Here is a 19,944-nt window from a genome sequence, read left to right on the forward strand (position 1 = left end):
ACCTAATTTTCACTCATGCACTCCCTTGGAGTTCCTTTGGTATGCATGTGAAGATTCAGTTCGCTTGGTTAATGGTTTTGCAGTTATGGAGGAGACACACTGACACACACCGCACACACTTATTAGCGAATGCATTGAGCTTCATACTTAACGTGTGCACATGAGAGAATAGGAAACAACAACAACAACAACAACAACAACAACAACAACAACAACAACAACAACAACAACACAATACCCCTGGCTATTTGGAATCCGTGTCGTTAGCTATGACCTTTTGCTTCTGGTTGTTAAACGCTGTGCGGTGTATAAACACGATTGAGTTTTATTTCTATCTTGTGAATATTACTTAACGCGTGCACATGAGAGAATAGGAAACAACAAAAACAACACAATACCCTGGCAATTGTGAATCCATGTCATTGGCTATGACCATTTTGCTGCCGTTTTGTTTTTACTTTTGGTTTTTTTTTGTTTCCGGTTTTTGTCATGGGGAATGATGCATGCCGAGAGATCATGACCGGAAGTGTTAATTTATTTATTTAATTATTTTTTTCCCACAATTAATTTTATACTTCCGAAAGTGATTTTTTTTCATGACAGGAAGTGTTTATTTTGTATTTAACATTACCGGGAGTGATTTTGAAACTCTTTCCGGAACTTTTAATTTCTTTTATTCTTGACCAGAAGTGATCGTTTATGTATTTATTTATTCAATTTTTTTTCCCCAAAGTTAATTTTAATAAAGATATCTCCCGCATCATCAAAAGTTTTTTTTTTTAATGGTGATTTACATTATTTGATCGCTGATCCCGAATCCAGGCCGAAGTAACCGGAAATTACGTCAAAATCATCAGCTGTGCGGCGCTTACACGTTCCACTATATGGTTAACAAGTATACAGTTGTGAACAAGTTTTATGTAAAGTCAGAAGCGAATGTGAGAAGAATTCTACGTTTGCTTCTTGGCTTTGCCTATTCCATATTAGTGTAGATCATACTCTAACGAGAGTTTCACCCTGTTTTGAAAGCATTTCAGCATTCTCTGATTCACTTTAAAAATGATCTACTTTAAAAAACTTTAAAAAAACTTTAAAAAAACTACACTTAAAAAAAAAAAAATGACTCACGACGTTCTCTTCTCGAGGGGTGTCAGTATCCAGCGGAGGACGATGTATGAATGAAGCCGATAATAAGGATTATTGCTGTGATTATTATAATTGGTCATCTGGCTTTGACTCGATCCCCTCGCGCACGTCCAATGAACGATTGACGCTGTGCGCATGCGCGTTGAGGCGTTCCTGTCAGCGCACTGCTGGCTCTCGTCGAGCCGGCCGAGGTTCAGGGTTTCGTTTTTTCGTCTCTTCCATCAAGGTGATCGTACGGTTGCGCTGCCAAGCTGCCTGATTGTCTGCAGCGTACGGACACCACGCGAGCGTCTTGCTGCCTTGGGTGAGTACTTGGGATCACGTTCCGTGACTGACTGACTGACTGACTGACTGGACTGGGCGTTGCACGATGACTATGTCAGGCGCTTCCCACTGAAGTCTGTCGAGCCGTGAACCGTGAGCGTTCTATCCCTTCTGTTCGTTCGTTCGTCGTCGTCGTCGCGTTTCGTTTTCTTCACGAATTACGATGCGAGAGTATTTTTTTTTTTTCATTGATGAGTGAAAAATAAAGATCATGTGATCTCCCTCCTCACACCCCGAGCCTCTTTCCGTACACTCGCTGACCCCCTATTTATGGACTCGCCGAGCGCGGGTAAAGTTTGATGTCCGGTAATACTTGAGGTACTTGAGGTACGAGGTGAAGGTGGAACCAAATGTTATCGTCGTGTTCGCGTGAAATTCGATGTATGCTCATTCGCTTGGGCAACTCGATCTGTTTAAATAAATACATGGACTTTGAAATATCATAGTTTGAAGGCGTCAATTTGGGGCATGAACCTTCTAACGTCATCACAATACAGCATTGTTTTGTCTTTGAGTTGCAATCGGATTTTTTTTTTTCTTCACAGTACGTACACGATGAATGTGATCACACATTCACATTTGGGTGTTGGTGTTCCCATCTGAGCAATTTCACCGTTCGTCACTCTGTCAGGAACCCAGGTTCAAATTTAATTTGCAGTGTTGTTATTTGTTCATCATCTGCTCGTGTCTTTGTAATCCGTGTACCATTGTACTGGTGGGTCTCAAATCCTTGTTCTGTTTGATGGGATGGTAGGTGGGGGCTGTGGGATGTGGAGATGAGTCCTCTCCACCTCCCCTCTCCCCCACACTCCTCTCCATGTACCTCCACCCCACACTCACCAACTCCCACACTCCTCCCGACACCCTCCAACCCCCACACACTCCACATCCCCTCCCCCTCCCCCACAGTTGCACTCTTCTCCACCTCCCCCCTCCCCTCCTCACATCTACACTCCCAGTACCTGTTGGACATTGCCAAACTGGCTTCTGGAGTAGGCCTTCACCCTCACACTCCACCATCCCTGCCCCAGTGCCCGTTCAACCTCCTCCCCTCCACCCCTGCTCAGATAGACATTGCCAAACTGACATTGGTTTGTCTGATGGTTTGGTATTCTCACAACCAAGTTGATCCAAGTTGTTCAGAATTGATTACAGTGTTTAAGGCTGTCAACTGAAGTATCATGGAGTATGGGTTCTCACTCTGAGCTGCTGCAGCTGCTTCCCATGCTGCTCCCCTTGAGGCACTTGAATCTTCGGCTCTTTGTTCCTGGCATATCTCAGTGGGAGCCAGGCGGCTGAGTCCCAAGGTCTGCTTCTTGCCCATCCTTGGCAGTTTGGTGAACAGTTTCTCACTCCTCCCACCCTTTTTGTCCCTCCATCTTCACCCAATCCACCTTGGTCACACACATTTTTGCAGCATCCCACACTCGGTTACCTTCTCCAATTTTAAGCAGAATGCTCCTATCCATTATTTCATCCCTCTTAGACTCTCATCTACGGAACGACTTCCTGCGTCTGTTTTCTTATGACCCAACCTTCGGTTGTTTCAGAGTGCTTTCCATCGCCACCCCCTCTGCTCTTCACCATCCCTATTTTTATTCCAGTCCATATATTATGCTTTAACCTCAAATACATCGCAAAACAATTTATGTACCATGCAGAGGGGTATTGCGTAAATATTACATCAAAAGTCAAGAAAAGTCTGGGTTGCAGAAGGTGGAAAAAATAAATAAATAAAATGGCCTAAAATCTTTAAATTTTATATACATAATTCTGGAATATTTTGCCACATATGGGATACCATTGTTCGAAAGGGAAGTAACTCTTCGCACTGATCTTGACAATAACTTTATGTTGATGGTGTCAATATGATAAAAAGTCAGAGGCCAGTTCAAGGGATATCTGGATAACATCTGAGGACCTAATTGCATTTGGCAAGATTGATATTAATTTCTCCCAACCTCAGTACATCTACATGTCAATGCTCACTTGTGAGAAGTTACATCTGCCTACAATGTTGGATCAGAGGCAGTTCTCACTTTTGACCAGCCACTTTTTTGGGAAATCCTGACAATTATCTTCAGTGAACCAACAAACGGTGACCTGAAGTCAATCGTGTTGAGACTGAGGTATCTACATAGAGATGAGCTTTCTGGGATCCATCAGCCACCTTGTGGATTATTCAGGCATCCATGAACTCCTTGAAACTGGATATGCTTCAAATGCAGTAGGATACATGCTGACTGGGAAGTTTGTATCAGGGGCTGTCAGCTGATGCTTCCTGGTAGACACAGCCTTCAATGCTATGTTGTTAACAAAGGTGTTCAGAATTCCAGGATTTGAGGGAAACAAAAAATGTTGGAACAGAGAACACTTCTACATTGGATAGTAATGAAGCTCAATAAGCAAGCAATACTGTGTTGGATGCTGCTCAAGACGGGCCCCAAACTACCTCAAGGAGCATGCAATCCACAAGATACGTTCACTGAAGGTGATGGAAGTTTTTAAGAATCTAACGACATAACTTCAGATGACTTGTCAGAAATGACTCTGCTCTATGAAAAATTCCTGAGTGATGACATTTCTGTTGAGCTGGTCTGTGAAGAGTATATTCTTGACAAAATCAACAAAACACTTGAGAGAAAAGCAGGCACACATCTTTGCACTCTCTTTGGCTTCAGTACATGGAGATGATAGATGTACTCGGTACTCCACAAGTTCATGAATTCACAATATGCAGGAAATTTTGATGTACATCTCCAATCTTTGAAATATATCTTGCTTTTTTTTCCCCACTGCCTCAGGACACAACTTCCATTTAAAGTCGGGTTACATCTACTTGCAACTTATGCAAATTGTTGAGAAAGAACATCTAGATGAGTGCACGTGCTTTGAAGCTGTACACCTTGTACTTTGGGGAAGTGAATGCTTTTTGGCTGGGTTGTCTCCGGATCTTGTTATTGAGGATAAGCGTTAAACTAACAGGTGGTTTGACAACAAGACATGGAATGTCATAATCCCAACGACCTCTGGTTATTTGCTAGACCAGCTTTTGCAGACATCAATAACAACAATGCCATGCGGCAGTTTACTGATGCTGAGTTCGACACAAGTGACCAGCATAATTTTAAAGAAGATGCCCAAGCAATTAAGAAAATCAACAAAATCAACATTCATGTTTTTCCTCCAAAATATAAATCTGTTTTCAGAGAATCCAGTCCTATGAAACGCAGCAACTGAAGTGACAGCAGATACAAGTGTAAATGTTGATATGTCCAAAGGAGTGGGTCTCAGTCATGAAGGAAATGTATTCTCAAAATATACTGAACCCAACATTTAAGAAAGCAAACCAGGCAGTGACTGTCAGTACCAAGACAATGATGATGATAGATGGGGACTCAGTACAGGTTGACTCTCAACTTGTTCCAACATATCATTACAGCAGATAATGGACTATTGATGACATCCTCAGATTCTATCATATTAGGCGTGCCTACGTGTTCTGCTGACGGGTTTAATCAAAACACAGCATGTTGCACTTAAACATTACATACGTCCTGTTCTGTTCTTGCCTATGGCACCTTGGCTGCCAGGGTAGCTATAATTTCTTGCAAGCGTGGCTGTGCTGCTGATGCTGTTGTACCCCTCTACCAGTACACTGGTACTCATTTCACCGACTTTAGGATGACAGGTTGTCAACCACACCTGGTGTTAATTTGGCAGCCAACGGGGCTCAAACTTAGGACCCTAAGATCCTAATGCAGCCACCCTAACCAGGAAGCTAACACCAGGCTTTGTATTGCATGTCTTTGCGTGTCTCAATCGAGGATGCAAGATGAAGTAAAACACTTGAAAAAGGATGTTTTATTTCATGTAATTATGGTTGCTGTAATTATTGTTTGTGTCGTCCATTCATGTACTTTTTATATATTTTAATAGTTTCAAAATGCTTCCTGTTATCGTAGGATAATTTAAAATGTTACTATTGGAGCCATTGAATTAAGCTCCTAATACTGCTGCATCTTCTTTTTTGTAATTTTTTTCATGCTCTAGGCTTGTGGAAGAGCTATCACACACCAAATCAGGACACAACATAAAGAGAACAGCAGAAGAAAGGGGAACCGCCAAACAGCAGGGCAGAGGGAGAAAGTAGGCGGAGATGGACAAACAAGTGATGCAGGTAATGATGAGGGGTAAGGGTGGACCATATGGATACATAAGCTAAATTTTGGGAGGGATGAGGGTTGGTGGGTGGTTTAACAGGTGTAGAAAAGATCATGATTTTTGGATGGGGAATGAGAAGATTGTGGTGAACAGCTGTCCTGAAGACCTGCAGGGAAGAATGAGTTGGATAGTGTGTGAAAGGTGGTTCTACAGGTGTGGAAAAAAAGAGGAATAAATGAGTGGATGTGAGCAGTAGTTCTGGACTTGGGCAGTTTTGCTGGTGGACCATGTGTGTCCTACAGATACCTGGGGGTGTGGAGAGGGCAGATGGTGCAAGTCCAAAAAAATTAGGTGGAATAAGACAGAGAGACCACCGACATATAGACGATGGTGAAGGGAAATGTCCATAGGGTGCGACTTCTTCTTTTTCCTCTGATATTTCTTCTCTGATGGTTCTTATCCAATGCCAGAAATATTCTGACCAGGCTTAACCTTCCTTCCGGTGGCGGTTCCTCTTCAAGGTTTCTGCCGACTTTCTCAAAGATAAGTTTTCCGGTAGTTTTTGTCACGTTTTACTGTCATTTTGTTATCTCTGTGTGTTCTGTGTGATTCTAGTTCGGTATTGTGCTGATTGTTGAGTTTTCGTCGTCTTTTCAGATCTATCGGGTTTCCTTGAGGCCACTCCTTTCCATTTGTATGCGCGGTTGTGTTTATTATATTTTCTCCTTATTACCATCAGTTTTTATTTTCTCCACTTTTCCCTCCACCCTCCTATCCCTCTCAACTATACCCTCTTTCACTTCTTAAAATAGAAAAAAATACAACACCAAAAAAACTTTTCCCTTCTTATACCCGATGTAACAACATGACTTCCTGTACTGACTCTTCTTCCTCCTCCTCCTGCCGATCTACCATCTTCAACTTTTGCGGACCCACATTCAGCATACACCTTCATTATTTTTTTTCTTCAACCTTTCCTTTACCTCATCTTAAAAAAGAAAAAATATATATTTGTTCTTTTAACCTCTCATGTTACACCTCTCCAAACCATGTTTCTTGACCCCCTCTTCCTCTTCCTGTAACTTTTGTCGAACTACCAGCTTCCTTCTGTATTTGCCGATCCAAATTCACCAAACACCAACATGATTTTTCTTCAAACCTTCCTTTTCCTAATCTTACGTAATCTTAATCAAAAATAAAATAAAAAACGGTCTCTTAAAATGTTACAACTTCCTCTTTCACACATGTGGTTCTCGGTATTGTATCATAATTCACTACTTTTTTTTTTTTCTTCTTCAAAAGGCTGTTTTCAATTTGACCTTTCCTTCACCCCATGTCTAAAAAGTCCCACAGTTGCCACGTTTCTTTTCTACATTCTCTTTATTCTCCTTTATTGCATCCCTCATGTAATGTCTTTAATCGCATCTCTGACTTCAAAATTTTCAAAATATCAACTTACAATGCATGTTCGTGTTCCATCAATCATCCTTTTTTTCCCAACTTCAGTGACAATTCACCCCACCTACTTAAATCTACCACCTCCGAACACCTCACCTGTTATCCCCTCTCCTTACCCCTCCCATCTTGCCTCTCATCCTATTGTGTGGTGCTCTTGGCACCTCTTCATTGTCTTCTGCTTCAGTATCAGCTCCTCCTCTGTTGTCCCAAAGTGTGTGGTGTTCTAACATCTGTGGGCTCCATTCTAACCAAACAGATATCTCACTCTCTCAATCAGTACACTCCTCATGACCACAAACATGCTCCTTCCTTCTTCTCAACACACCTCCCTCTCTTCCCAACCCCTTAAATCTTGTACCACCCACTGCCCGCTCCCTTCTTCACCATACTTCTACCAATTCTCATCCTTCACCTTTCCCCACCTCTCCCATCGCATCGCACTCCTGCACCTAGGCCGTGCCTGATCATCGTCTCCCCTCCCTCTCAAAGCAACCTTCACGCTCTCTGCCCCTCCAAGCTTCCCTCCCATCTTTCTCAAAAACTCCCCCTCACTCTTTTCCCTCAGCTCTCCCCTCTCAACCTTCTCCCTCCAATCTTCTCCCTCATTCCCCTTTCCCAAAGTTTCCCCCCCTCACATCCACAAAGCTGCCTCTTTCCATCACTCTCTCTCTTCCATCTCATCACTCCACCTCCTCCAATCTTCAACTGCCCTCTTCCCCTCTCTTATTACTCCCCACTGTCCCTCAACCATCACCCCGGAGCCTTTTCTCCTCCTTATCCGGCCCTCTCCCCTCACTCTTCTGCAATCTCCCACTCTTTCAACAACTCTCCTTACCTGCCTCCTCTTCCCTCATCCTACCTTCCCCCTCCTATGCATCCAAAACCTTCTCCCCTCCTTCTTCCTTAACAGTGTGCACCTCAGACATTTGGGGCCTTTGCTCAAACCTGACAGATCTTTCCACACAGGTTGCCGCTGACAAACCAGACATAATCTGCTTAACAGAAGCTTTCCTCCTTCAAGACGTCTCTGACTCCCTCATAACTCTCCCTGGTTAATCCCTCCTCTGGTATGACACCTGAGACTCGTCCTGGTGGTGGAGTTGCTCTCTTCATCAAAGACTCTATTCCTCACTCACCATGCACTGCCCACACGCCCAGGAATACCTCTGGCTACGGCTTCCCCTCCACTCCCACCTCATGTTTATTATACGTGTTGTACCGTCTACCAAACACTGATGACTCGATTTGCATCTCGCTCTCCAAAAACATGGACAAACTTCTATCTTCTCATCCCAATTCTCTCTTCCTCATATGTGGTGGTGACTTCAATTGTCATCATGTCAGTTGGGTGGGTGTGGGTACCTCTCAAACCTGCCATGGCTCTTCAGCAAAATACTTTTGTGACTCATTGGGACTGACACAATCTGTCAACTTCCCGATCCAGATCTCAACCCAATGGTACTCCGTCTCTTCGGGATCTGATTTTGACCAATTTATCTGAAAATATCTGTTCTTCCTCTGCTCCAATCAGTTCATCTGACCACATGCTTGTCAAAGTAGACATTTTTCTGGCTGTTATTAGAGAACCCCCTCAGTGCCGTCGAGTCTGGCATTTCACTCAGGCCAACTAGCAGGGACTTCAAGCAGCCATCAAACTTCCAGACTGGTCTCTCATCTCTACTTTCTCTGACATCAACTCGTCCTGGGAATTCTTTCAAAGAAACTTGCTCTCTTGTTGTACCCTTCTTCCAGCCCATGGTACAGTGAAGCTTGTGGCGAGGCAGTTGGCCTGAAACAACTTGCCTTCACCTCATGGAAGGCAAATCCAACTGAAGGCAATCTCAGTTCCTTCCACAAAGCTCGGAACAAGTGTGTGTCTACCCTCAGGAGAGCCAGAAAACATCTTTCTAACCTCAAGTCTGAACTTTCAAACCTGTCTCCCTCTTCCAAATCCTGGTGGCATCTAGTTAAGTCTGTTTCTTGTGGATGTTTCATCGTCATCCCCTCCCTTACCTCAAATCTCCCATGATGAGGCTGTCGTTGGATCTCTCACTCTCACCGCAGGCAGGTCAGTGGTCTTTCTGTCTTCTACTGTCTCCTCTCCGGCCTCGTTCCCCCTTGCTCTGTCTGAGGCTTGCCCCCCAGATATTTCCAGATGGCGCTCAAGGTCCGCCAGGAATCCCCTTCTGTAAAACGACCAACATCAAGAATCGCTGCTCACCTTCACTCTTTCATTCTTCTCCCCCCCCCCCACCACCTTTGGAACAAACTCCCAAACTCTCTTCAATCCAGGTCTTCACAACAGTTGTTCACCACCGTCTTATCTTCTCCCATCCAAAACCACAATCTTTTCTACCCCCGCTAATCCACCCCAAACCAACCTCCTTCAAATTTCCTGCTCTCCTTCCTGAAAGTCCCTGTCGTGTCCATCTTGTTTACACTGTGTACCCCACCCCATTCCTCTCCCTTTCCACAGATCTCATCATGTCTCTGTTCCACGCTGTTTTTTCCTTCCCTCTCCTGCCTCTCTTGTCTTCTGCTCCCCTTGTTGTACAGTATCTTCTGTGTGCTCGCTTTCCTACGAGCCTCGACAGTGTATAAAAAAGTATACATATACATAGGCTTTTAAAATGGACATCTTTATGTTTAAACGGAAGCTAATTTTTGTTCCCAGTCAATTGATTATTACCTTTCCAAACAAGTACATCGATTATTAACTTTCCAATGGTACATTTTTTTTATTTTATTCGAAAACATGACAGGCACACACAGACTGATGCCATTAGAAGAGGAGGGCACAGCATTTGTTTAATGGTGGTTTTCTATTGCAGCACATATCATGGCCACATGGATCCAGTTTAAATCGCAAAAAAGAAATCTTTTTCTTTCTTTTTTGTAGTCACAGTTGAGGCTCATGGAGGAGCGAATACACTGAATGCACCAGGACACAACAGGCCAAAAGGAACAACAGAAAGAGGGGTGTGTGTGGGGTGGTGGGACACTGACAAAGTTGAAGATTGAGGGAGACCTGGACAAAGAATGGGTGTGGGAAGGAATTGGGGAGTTGGGGGGGGGGGCAGGAAAGGAGAAGAGGGATACAGGAGGGAAAAACTGGAAAATTGGAAGAAGGGCTTGGAGTGGGGTGGGATGGGAGCGGGGGGGGGGAGGGTTAGCGAGGGTCTGCAAGGGTCTGCAATATATGTGGAGTGTATCACTAAGAAGTACACCAACCCTGTAGTTGTGTTTGATGGATACTCAGTGGGCTCATCCACAAATGATACAGCATTCCTGAGACTTAATTGTAGAGCAGCTGGATCAGAAGTTAGAGTTAGAGCATATGCATCTCAACTTGAGAAAGGAGCTGTTTCTGGCCAACACCCCAAACAATCCGGTTCATCCATATGCTCGGTGAAAATATATGGAATAAAAGGGATGCAAGACATTATGCGCTGACTGGTGATGCAGACCTGCTCATTTTTCAAACTGCAATATAATCTGCAACAAAAGGTTTGACTGTATTAGTAGGAGAGGCTAGATCATCTTGTGCTCTTGTGCTACCATGCAAATCTCAGCTCCAATTACATTTTCTTCAAATCTGAGTCAAAATGATGCATTGCTTATAAAAGAAAAGAGAGTATGGAACATATATTGGATAAAGCAGAAACTCGGCCCGGAATCTCTCGCTTGCTTCCATTTTTTCACATCATAACAGGAAGTGATACCACATCTTCGCTGTTTGGAATTGGCAAGGGTATGGCACTGAAGAAACTTACAAGTGATCCTAATTTCAGTGATGCCAAGCTGAAGTGTTTACGAGAAAGGCAACAAAGGAAGAAGTTGTCAGAGCAGGAAAAGAAGCACTTGTTGATCTGCACTTCTGGTTTAAAGGTTTGGATCAGATTTATGAATCTTTTGAGGTGCAGAAAATTTTGGCATGAAGTCATGACTTGCACTACTTTTGTCGAGGTTCATATCTTAACTCTATCTTCTGTACCAGCTAGCTACCACAGTTTGTGTATATATTTCTGCAAATGCAGCAGTGGATTGCTCATGGTGAGGATTTGATCCCACAGGAATAGGGTTGAGTCACTGCCAAGGACAAGCTTCATCCTATCTACACTCACTACTCAAGGTTATCAGGTGCAACTGTAAATCAGACTGTGACACCAAACGTTGTACCTGCAAGAAACATGGTTTACAGTGTTCAATTGGATGTGGAGGCTGTCAGCTGTTCTCATGCATCTTCTGTGGTTCAATGTGACCTTCATGAGTATAAATACTGCATTCAGAAATTAGTTTGAGATGAGATGACATGATCTGACAGTCAGAAGAGGACGTTAAGTGTGTCTTAATTCAGGACTTTGAGTTGACAATGCTGAAGCCACTCTGGTAAGTGTAATGACTGAATCTAGAGGGGTTAGCAGGATGGCTGAGGTGTGCACACTCCTCTCAGCCATCTAGCCTGGGTTTTAATGTTGGCCCAGCTGAAACTGTTATCCCCATGTTTCGCAGGAAGGGCGATTCATCAATGTGTGTGCCGCCCCTTGGATGGACCTTAAACTGGGCGTCCCGTCTGACAGCATTATTTGGTGTACGTTAAAGGTCTTTCCTCGTGCATTCATTCTGAAGAAAAATGCTATCATTAATTGAACACACTGCTGTCATGGCCCATATACCCGTACCATCCATGCACCCTGTCATGTCACATAGTTTCTTGGCATGGGTTGTGAATGTCATAAATTTAATTCTTCACTCACATCAGATCATATATCGTATATATGAAGTTTCAGATTTTTTTCGGATACGAATTTAAATTCAACCATTTATGTTTGGCATACCACTTCTCTGATGTCATCGTTATCACCCTATATATACCCCATGGGGAGTTGATGACACATACGAAGTTTCGACTTCTTCAGTTGAGCGGTTTTGGAGAAAATGATGTCCAAATTTTTTTCCTTTAATCCACCATGGTTGCCATACCATGTGACCTGAGCCAGAGTTTGCAATAAAATATTCTCAATGGGGATTTCCTCATATGTTTAAAGTTTCACATTGATTGGATAAGTAGTTGCAGAGAACCATTTTTAAAGTGAAAATATAACATACATGCACACATAGATGCACACACACATGCGTTGCGATCATCTTGCATCCCCTTCGGAGTAAAACTAATCATGATCTAACAGCTGCAGTTTCTAGATTTTTGATAGTGTTCTTCAATTATGCTTCCCATTTTGAATATGAATATTAAAAATCCTAATAGACATACAAGCACGCAGTTTACACCATCCGATATCCCAACTCGTTATTTTTTTTGACGTGTCGGAAGACATACAGGTGTGCAGCATTCATGGCTCTCAGAATGTCCGATATTCACTTTCAGTCCATGTTCGCCACATGTCCACAAGTCGCGCATTTTCTGGACATTTTTCGCCAGTCGTAACTATTTTTGGGGTTACTCTGCACACTGGAGAGGCATTGGAAGGAAAACTGTGCAAACAAATATTATTTGAGTTGGGCTATAAGATGCTGCAAGCTGCATGCTTGCACATCAATTAGTTTTCTTTTTATTTATTTATTCAAAATAGGAAAGATACCTGAGGAACACTGTAATTATGTACCACTCATTTGTGATTGTAACACTGGTCAAATAATTTATTTTGCAATTTGTTTGAGGTTCTCGGATTTTATGTCATCGATTGATTGGACTATTTATTTTAACCTTTTTGCCACGTGTTATGTCCTTGTCTCCGTTTCCACTTTTATGCTCTAATCAGTCTGTGAACCCCTGCTGCCCTGGCCTCTGTCATTGAGCTCCTCCATGAGACTATATTTCTGCCTTTAAACACAATGCTCTTATCATACAAAGCTGAATTAGTTCTGGAGTATAAAGCTCTCTTCACAGATTAGTGCAGCCGATAGGAATCCTACTGATTGTTATTCAGGAATCGTGCATTGACTTTTTTTTTCCCCTCCCTTCCTCTTTTTTCACTCCAACCACATAATGGAGCCCAAATTATAGTTTCATCCTTGGTCATACAAAAACTCAATTGAAACTGATCCATTTTATTGTTCATATGAATGCTTGATCATTTCCTTATCCAATGTAATTTAATAGGATTGCTCTTTTTGTTCCCCCCCTCCCAGAAAAAAAAAAAAAATTCCCCACTCAACCAGATTGAATTAATTTTTTTTTTTTTTTACCCAATCTAATTTAACTGTTGGACAGTTTGCTGCAGTAATTGCAAACTCAAAATACAACTGCCTCGTTCATTGTGAAAACCCCACCCCTGCTGCCATTGGTCTTACTTTGAAAGAGAACTCGCTTTCTGCAGCTTATTTTCCTCACATGGCATTGCACAACATGCCATGGTGAATTGTGACATGGATTTAAAGTTACTCAAAATACTGTTACGTTTGAGGGGGGGTATGCATTCAAAGGGTAATTAGGATGTTTAATTAGGTATGCCATGCTGTTCGAGTTTACCAGGATCTCGATGTAATAAGTAGCAATTCAGTGGTGATAAGTTGTCTAGTAAATGTTCATTTCTTCAAGGGGGGAAATGATAATTGTCACGTAATTAGATAGGGACACGGGATAGGGTAAGTGTGTCTGCGTAAACCCCTTTTTGGTATTCTCTGGAGACTGGCCGTGACGTCCCAGGACAGTGCAGCGGATGGCTCCGCCCCGTGATCACGATTGGCGGAAGGCGATGGCGGTGGGCCAATAAACTGCTCGATTGGAAGTGACGAGGACCAAGGATAAAAAGGTTCTGTTCGGGGTCGAAAAGGAAGAGGAAGAAGATTACAACCAAAAAGATCGTGTTTTTTTGGTGGAGAGGCTGTTGCGCGGGGAGCATCCTTGTTGTTGTGCTGATTCGATCGTGTTCTTGATCGTGTCTTGGAGCCTTGCTGAGCCTCGTGCCTCACCTTGGTTGGCTCTGGGGTTCTGCTGACTCGGAGTACGGGGTCGAACGGCGGGCGGACCTGCCTCCCTCTCCTGCTCGCAACTTGGCGCCAGAACTGGTTCCCTGGCGGCTGTGAGCGGACTTGGGCCAAGACCAGGAGGTCGACAGCACCACGGTTTCTCCTGTCCCCCTGACGAGAGCAAGGCCAGCTCGTCCGACACCGATCCAGGGACAGTTGCGTCCACACCACGGTCCAGCCTGACCACCAGAAATAGCTACGTTTTGTGTGTGTGTTTGTGTGTCTGTGTGTTTGTGTGTCTGTGTGTTTGTGTTTGTGTGTCTGTGTCTGTGTCTGTGTGTGTGTGTGTGTGTGTGTGTGTGTGTGTGTGTGTGTGTGTGTGTGTGTGTGTGTGTGTGTGTGTGTGTGTGTGTGTGTGTGTGTGTGTGTGTGCTTGGCGCCTTAGAGGGATTGAGAACTGTATATTCATTGGAATTGTCTGTGTTTTTCCCCACGCCCGATCCCACACCATCCCGTCGAATCGCCCCGGATCCCTCTTCTTGCCGAGTCTTGTTATTTCTGGTAATAATAAAAACAAATAAACATCATCAACTCAGTGAAAAGTGACTCGTGCCACCTTCCTCGTCCCGTTTGCGGTAGAGCGATTAGAACCACCATGTTTGGGTTATAAATAAATAAACCGCCTCCATCGTTTCGGCTCATTCTACGTTGGCGGGACTGTTCAAGTCCCGTGGACGTCACAATACTAAGTTCCCCCATAGTATAAATATAATTTTAATTAGACATGTTTTTCCAATGATTAATTATCGATCATTTTTGAAATGCTAAGCAGTAGTAAGAGATTATATCTTGACATTAAGTAACCTGGTATCACAAATGAGAGCTCACAATGGATAATAATTTGAGATAAAACTAATGCGAGTTGGGAATCCCAGCACTGTATTATTATTATTATTATTATTATTATTATTATTATTATTATTATTAATTTGCAGAGTAGGTAGAATATTTTTGTTTATTTGGCACAAAAATCCAGCTCTCATTGGATTGAGGACTTGTTCATTGATTTATATATTTTGATGTTGATCTACCATACACTTTACAGAGTTCGTGCTGCTGAAGCAGTTTATTGGCAAGGGCTATACTGGAGGGTTTGCCATAGCCTTCATGGCATTGTTTGCCCATGCTCAATCCTTTTTTTTAGCCGTGTCTCACGTAGTGAACGCTGGCTCTAAGAGAGCTCCTTGTTCTTGTTCTTGTTCTTGTTCTTGTTCTTGTTCTTGTTCTTGTTCTTGTTCTTCTAGTGAAGACAAAACCTTTAGGACTCGGCTCTTTTATATACAGGATCCGGATCTCCTCAATTACTAAACACCTGTATACATCCTCGCATTGAGGGTGCGTTTTGAGAGTGTCTATCATCAACTTTTAAATATATTCGGACATTTGCTTTAAAGTTTCGAAAAGTTCACGTTACTATTTAAAGATTATTCCATTTAATGTGTTGTAATTTCGTAAATACACGATTTTCTCGTCATGAACAGGAGCCTCCATGACAGGTCTCGCGATTGGCTCCATCAAGGCACGTGACGAAATATCGGAAGTTGTTATTGCCTTTAGGATGTGGCTCTTGGACACATTTGTCCTTGTTTTTAATGCTGATCATCAAGCAAGAAAGCAGCATGTACCATTTTTTTTGTCTTTGGTATGACATGGCTGGGTTTTGAATCACTGACTCCCAGACTCAAAGCTGATGTTCGTAAATTGTGTGCATGCACATGCTTGTTTATGAAGTTTCAGATTTTTCGGATATTAATGTTTATGTGTATATATATTATGATTGTTAACAGTAAATTCTCTTGAATGCAATGCATTGTTGCATTTTTTATCGGAAGAACCTGTTTGTCTTACAAGTTTGCTCTCATTCTGTGTCGGTCGGAAACTTTGAGCATAGATCTCGTGATTATTTTTGAAATCCTAAAGTTGAGGTTATGACTTTTGATGTTGGGTTTGAAGCAGCCAAACTCTGCTCCTTTTGGGCTTTTTTAAAAAGTGGGTAAGCAAAGTGTTTTCATTTTTCATCAAACCCTTGTCACAGTTAATCCACTGTGTTCAAAGAAGAGTGAACATGAGGATATATCTGTGATTAATGAGAACTTGGTTTGAGGGGGAGGGTGGGGCATGGTGCTAGGTGGGGAGGTTATTAAAGTGCTTGCATGTCACCTGTCTTGTTGGTTTTCTGGCATAGGGTTACTCTCATGCTGTGGATTTGGCATGATTCAGCAGCTGTCTTCCCTTCACTTTAGCATGGAAAAGTGTCAGGTGTTCCAGAAATGTAGCAATGAAAGGTCATGGATAGCATTGTGATCAGTGAGCTGCAAAAGAAGGCACTAATTGTTTTGGGTTCTCTCAACAGTAGAACAGCCTGTTGATCAAAAGATTTGGAATACAACCTGCATAATGAGTTGTTAATTGTAGCCTTCACTGCTAATTGCCGACTTGGAAAGTATGGTGGAGAACCATCAATTATGGTCGGAAATGGTCTAATTGAGCAAATAGTAATTTTCAGTTATATATATATAAAGAAGTTTTAACATGTACTGACATAATATCAAACTTTTAGGTCATTATATATCTTAACCTTTCAACATCTATAAAATGCCCAAAGTGAGCAAGAAAAATGGATTGTGGTATGGAACAAAGTCTGGTAAGGAAGAGCAAAATGAAGCTCAGTTCCACAAATGATGTAGTCTGACATCCTGCTCTGCTGCCAAGCTGGCTGAATGTAGCATACAAGGCCACCTTCATAACCTGGCTTTCTGACTTCCTCCACTCACTCAGTTTCAATGCTTTGCCATCAATGGAATATTCTCCTCTCCCAATGGAGGCTGGAGTGTCCCAAGGCAGTCTTGGATCCATTTTATTCCTCATTATAAACAACATTTCTGTGATGCTGTGGAAAACGGTCTCTTCCTTTTTTCCAGATGAATCCACATTATTGTACAGTATCCCCATCCTACTGACAGTGAGAGGGTAGCTATATCACTTTCTGCTGTTCTGGAATTTATGAGATGCTGGTCTGATAAATGCAATAAGTTCTTCAATTCTGGAAAATCTCTGTCATCCTATCACTTCCGAAGGATTGTCAAATAAGCCCACTTGTATTTTCAAAACCAATAGAAGAGGTTCGGTATCTTCTTTCTCGACCTTTCCATCAGCTGTCAACTCCTGAGATGATTATTAAACAAACCTGGCTTCCTAAGCTAGCAACTTTGGCATCGTTCTTCATTGAAGTAATTTATTGATATTTGAACTACTGGCCTTCATGGCCTTGTCAAGATAGTTCAATCGATTATTGCTGTCCCCCGATGGGTTGGTGAATCTTTATTACATCTGTGGAATGTAGAATTCAACAAAATTGGCATTGCTCACAATGAGGCTGAAGCATGCGGCCTGTTTCTCTCATATCATAGACAGGATGGGGGCCTCTTTTTAATTATTTGGGGGGGGTTTTGTGTTTTTACCACACCTCCTCCAGGAGAGCATCCCTCTGCTCTCACAGCCCTTTTACCCTCCCAAGCCCCTCCAGTAAGCACGTGTTCCTACATTGACCTAAACCTTGTGGAATTTCCACATTCAGGTTCACTGAATGTTCACCCATCTCCACTCTATTTTATTCCACTTGTCTCCCACTTGCCTCACACCTTCCTGAGGCAGTTAAATCTCCCCCCCCTCCATGACTTCTCGCAGGTGATGCACCATCTCATGTTTTCCCTCATCCCGACCCATGTTGTTTTCCACCCCAAAACCCCCTCCAATAACTCCCTCGTCTAACTCTCTTACTTGCAATTTACTGTTTCTTCCCCTCCTTTGTTTTATTTTTTTGTTTTTTTTCCTGTTCATTAATTTGCTTGTTGTGCCCATATGTTACCTCGCTGCTCTGCTGCCAGTACATAACCTTTTTACCCTCTATTACTTCATTTTCCCATGTGTCAAGGTCTTGTATTATAATTAAATTGTGTTTTACTGTTTTAGAATATGGTCCAGGCTTTCTCGGACCACTGGAAAGGCAATGCAGCTTATTTCTCCACTCCTGCAATTGTAGTTTCATGATAATTTGATGTTTGAGTTGAAAATAGTCTGTGGAATGCGTGCCACTCCCAAGGTATTGTTTCATGTAAATTGACACGCCAAATGCTCTTGTTGCATGTTTGCAATTTTTGAGCAAGCTTGGTCAATTTAGTTTCTACTTGATGTGACAGACAGCTGAATTTATGACTCATTTCCCCTTCACCTAATCTAACCCTGACCCCCTTTCTCCTCCAATCAAATAAATTACACTTTGAAAATGTCAAAACTATATATATATATATATATATATATATATATATATATATATATATATATATATATATATATATATATATATATATATATATATATCTCCACACATTGGGAGCATCTTCAACTATTATCAAAGCTTAAAAACAGCAAAAAAAAAAAAAACTACCAATCTGAAGTCGACAGAGGTTCTATTAATATACACTTTATTATGTTTTGTGTTGAACAAGTGGATTGTTTTTATGCAGCAAAAAATGCATGAAACATTGGTACCGTATTTAAATGTTTGGTGATATGACCACTAGGAGAAGGAAACTTAATCCAAATCCACCGTTGCCACACGGTTCAGGTTTTGAAACCTAAGGTGAAGGGTTTCACATTGCAGTCAGATTGGTGGTCTGTTTTCTACGATCTCCTTTTTTGAATTGCACCCTTTTCCCTTTCTATGCTCTGTCCTCCACAGGTTTCTGCAGGGTGCACAAGGTCTGCACATAAGCCCGTTCTGGTGAAACTCCCAAAATCCAGAATCACTGCTCACCCCCACTCATTCATCCCTCCAGGTCTTCAAGAGAACTGTTTGCCACCATCTCAGATCATCCCCCATTCAAAACGATGATCTTTTTTACCCTGTTAAACTTAAAATACCTCCTCCCTTCCCACCAAAATTTCCAGTTTTTTTTCTTCTTGAGTGTTTGCTTCTGTATCAATCTTGTCCACTGCCTCTCCTCCCCTAGTCCTCTTTCTTTCTCACATCCCTTATCTTTGAAGTGTCTTTCTTCAACACAACTGTTCACCACCATCTCAGATCACCGCCCCCTTCCCAATTCTAAACCATGATCTTTCCCCTTCCCGTTAACTCCTGCCCCTCAACCCTACCTCCCTCCAGATCTCCAGTTTTTCCTTCCTGAGAGTTTGCTTCTTTATCAATCTTCTCCACTCACTATATCCTCCCCTCGTCCTTGTTCTTTCTCACATCTCTTATCTTTAAAGTCTCTCTATTTTGTCCCCAACCATGTTGTTTCCCCCCACTCTTTATGCTGTTCCTTTTGTTCTGTTACGTCTTGATCCGTTCTATGTTCCAACTCCTCCATGAGCCTCATCTACTATTCTACTATACTAAAAAAATAGAATATGTTTGTATGCATGTGTGTTTGATACTGACGAAATCTAAAGATTTCGTAAGTATATTGATGACTTCCGTTTCTGTTTGTTTGTTTGTTTGTTTGTAGGCACGATAACTCGGGAACGGAAGAAGCTACCAATGTCAAATTACACCACATGATTCAGGAGGGTGATGGCTTGTGCTGATTAGATTTTGGTCAAAATCGGTCAAAGGTCAAGGTTACAGTGAGGTCAAACATCCAAAAAATGATAACTCGAGAAAGGAAGAAGCTACCAATGTTAAATAACACCACGTGATTCAGGAGGGTGGTGGCTCGCGCTAATTAGATTTTGGTCAAAATCGGTCAAAGGTCAATATCACAGTGAGGTCAAACATCCAAAACATTCGATTTTTGATGGTTTGGTACAGAATCATCGTAGAAACTTCTGGTTTGCATCACTATCTTCTCTAGAGACAGCTTT

General features: G+C 42.3%; 1 protein-coding gene across 7 annotated transcripts in view; it reads left to right on the top strand.

The window, feature by feature from the left end:
- The first annotated feature begins 1,260 nt into the window (after positions 1-1,260).
- Positions 1,261-19,944, top strand: part of LOC147018977 (plasma membrane calcium-transporting ATPase 3-like) — a 330,377-nt gene continuing 311,693 nt past the window's right edge. For 4 of the 7 annotated variants that reach the window (XR_015062602.1, XM_085899108.1, XM_085899114.1 and 1 more), the window contains exon 1: positions 1,265-1,450. The gene's annotated coding sequence lies outside the window, so the exon portion shown is untranslated. Of the gene's footprint in view, positions 1,451-5,523; positions 5,651-19,944 lie in introns of all 7 variants that reach the window. The other 3 variants (XM_085899110.1, XM_085899109.1, XM_085899111.1) reach the window with 2 other exon arrangements.

This window comes from Eptatretus burgeri, chromosome 10 (genome assembly GCF_056783735.1).
Source record: "Eptatretus burgeri isolate ZD-2024b chromosome 10, Ebu_testis_v1, whole genome shotgun sequence".
NCBI classification, from domain to species: domain Eukaryota; kingdom Metazoa; phylum Chordata; class Myxini; order Myxiniformes; family Myxinidae; genus Eptatretus; species Eptatretus burgeri.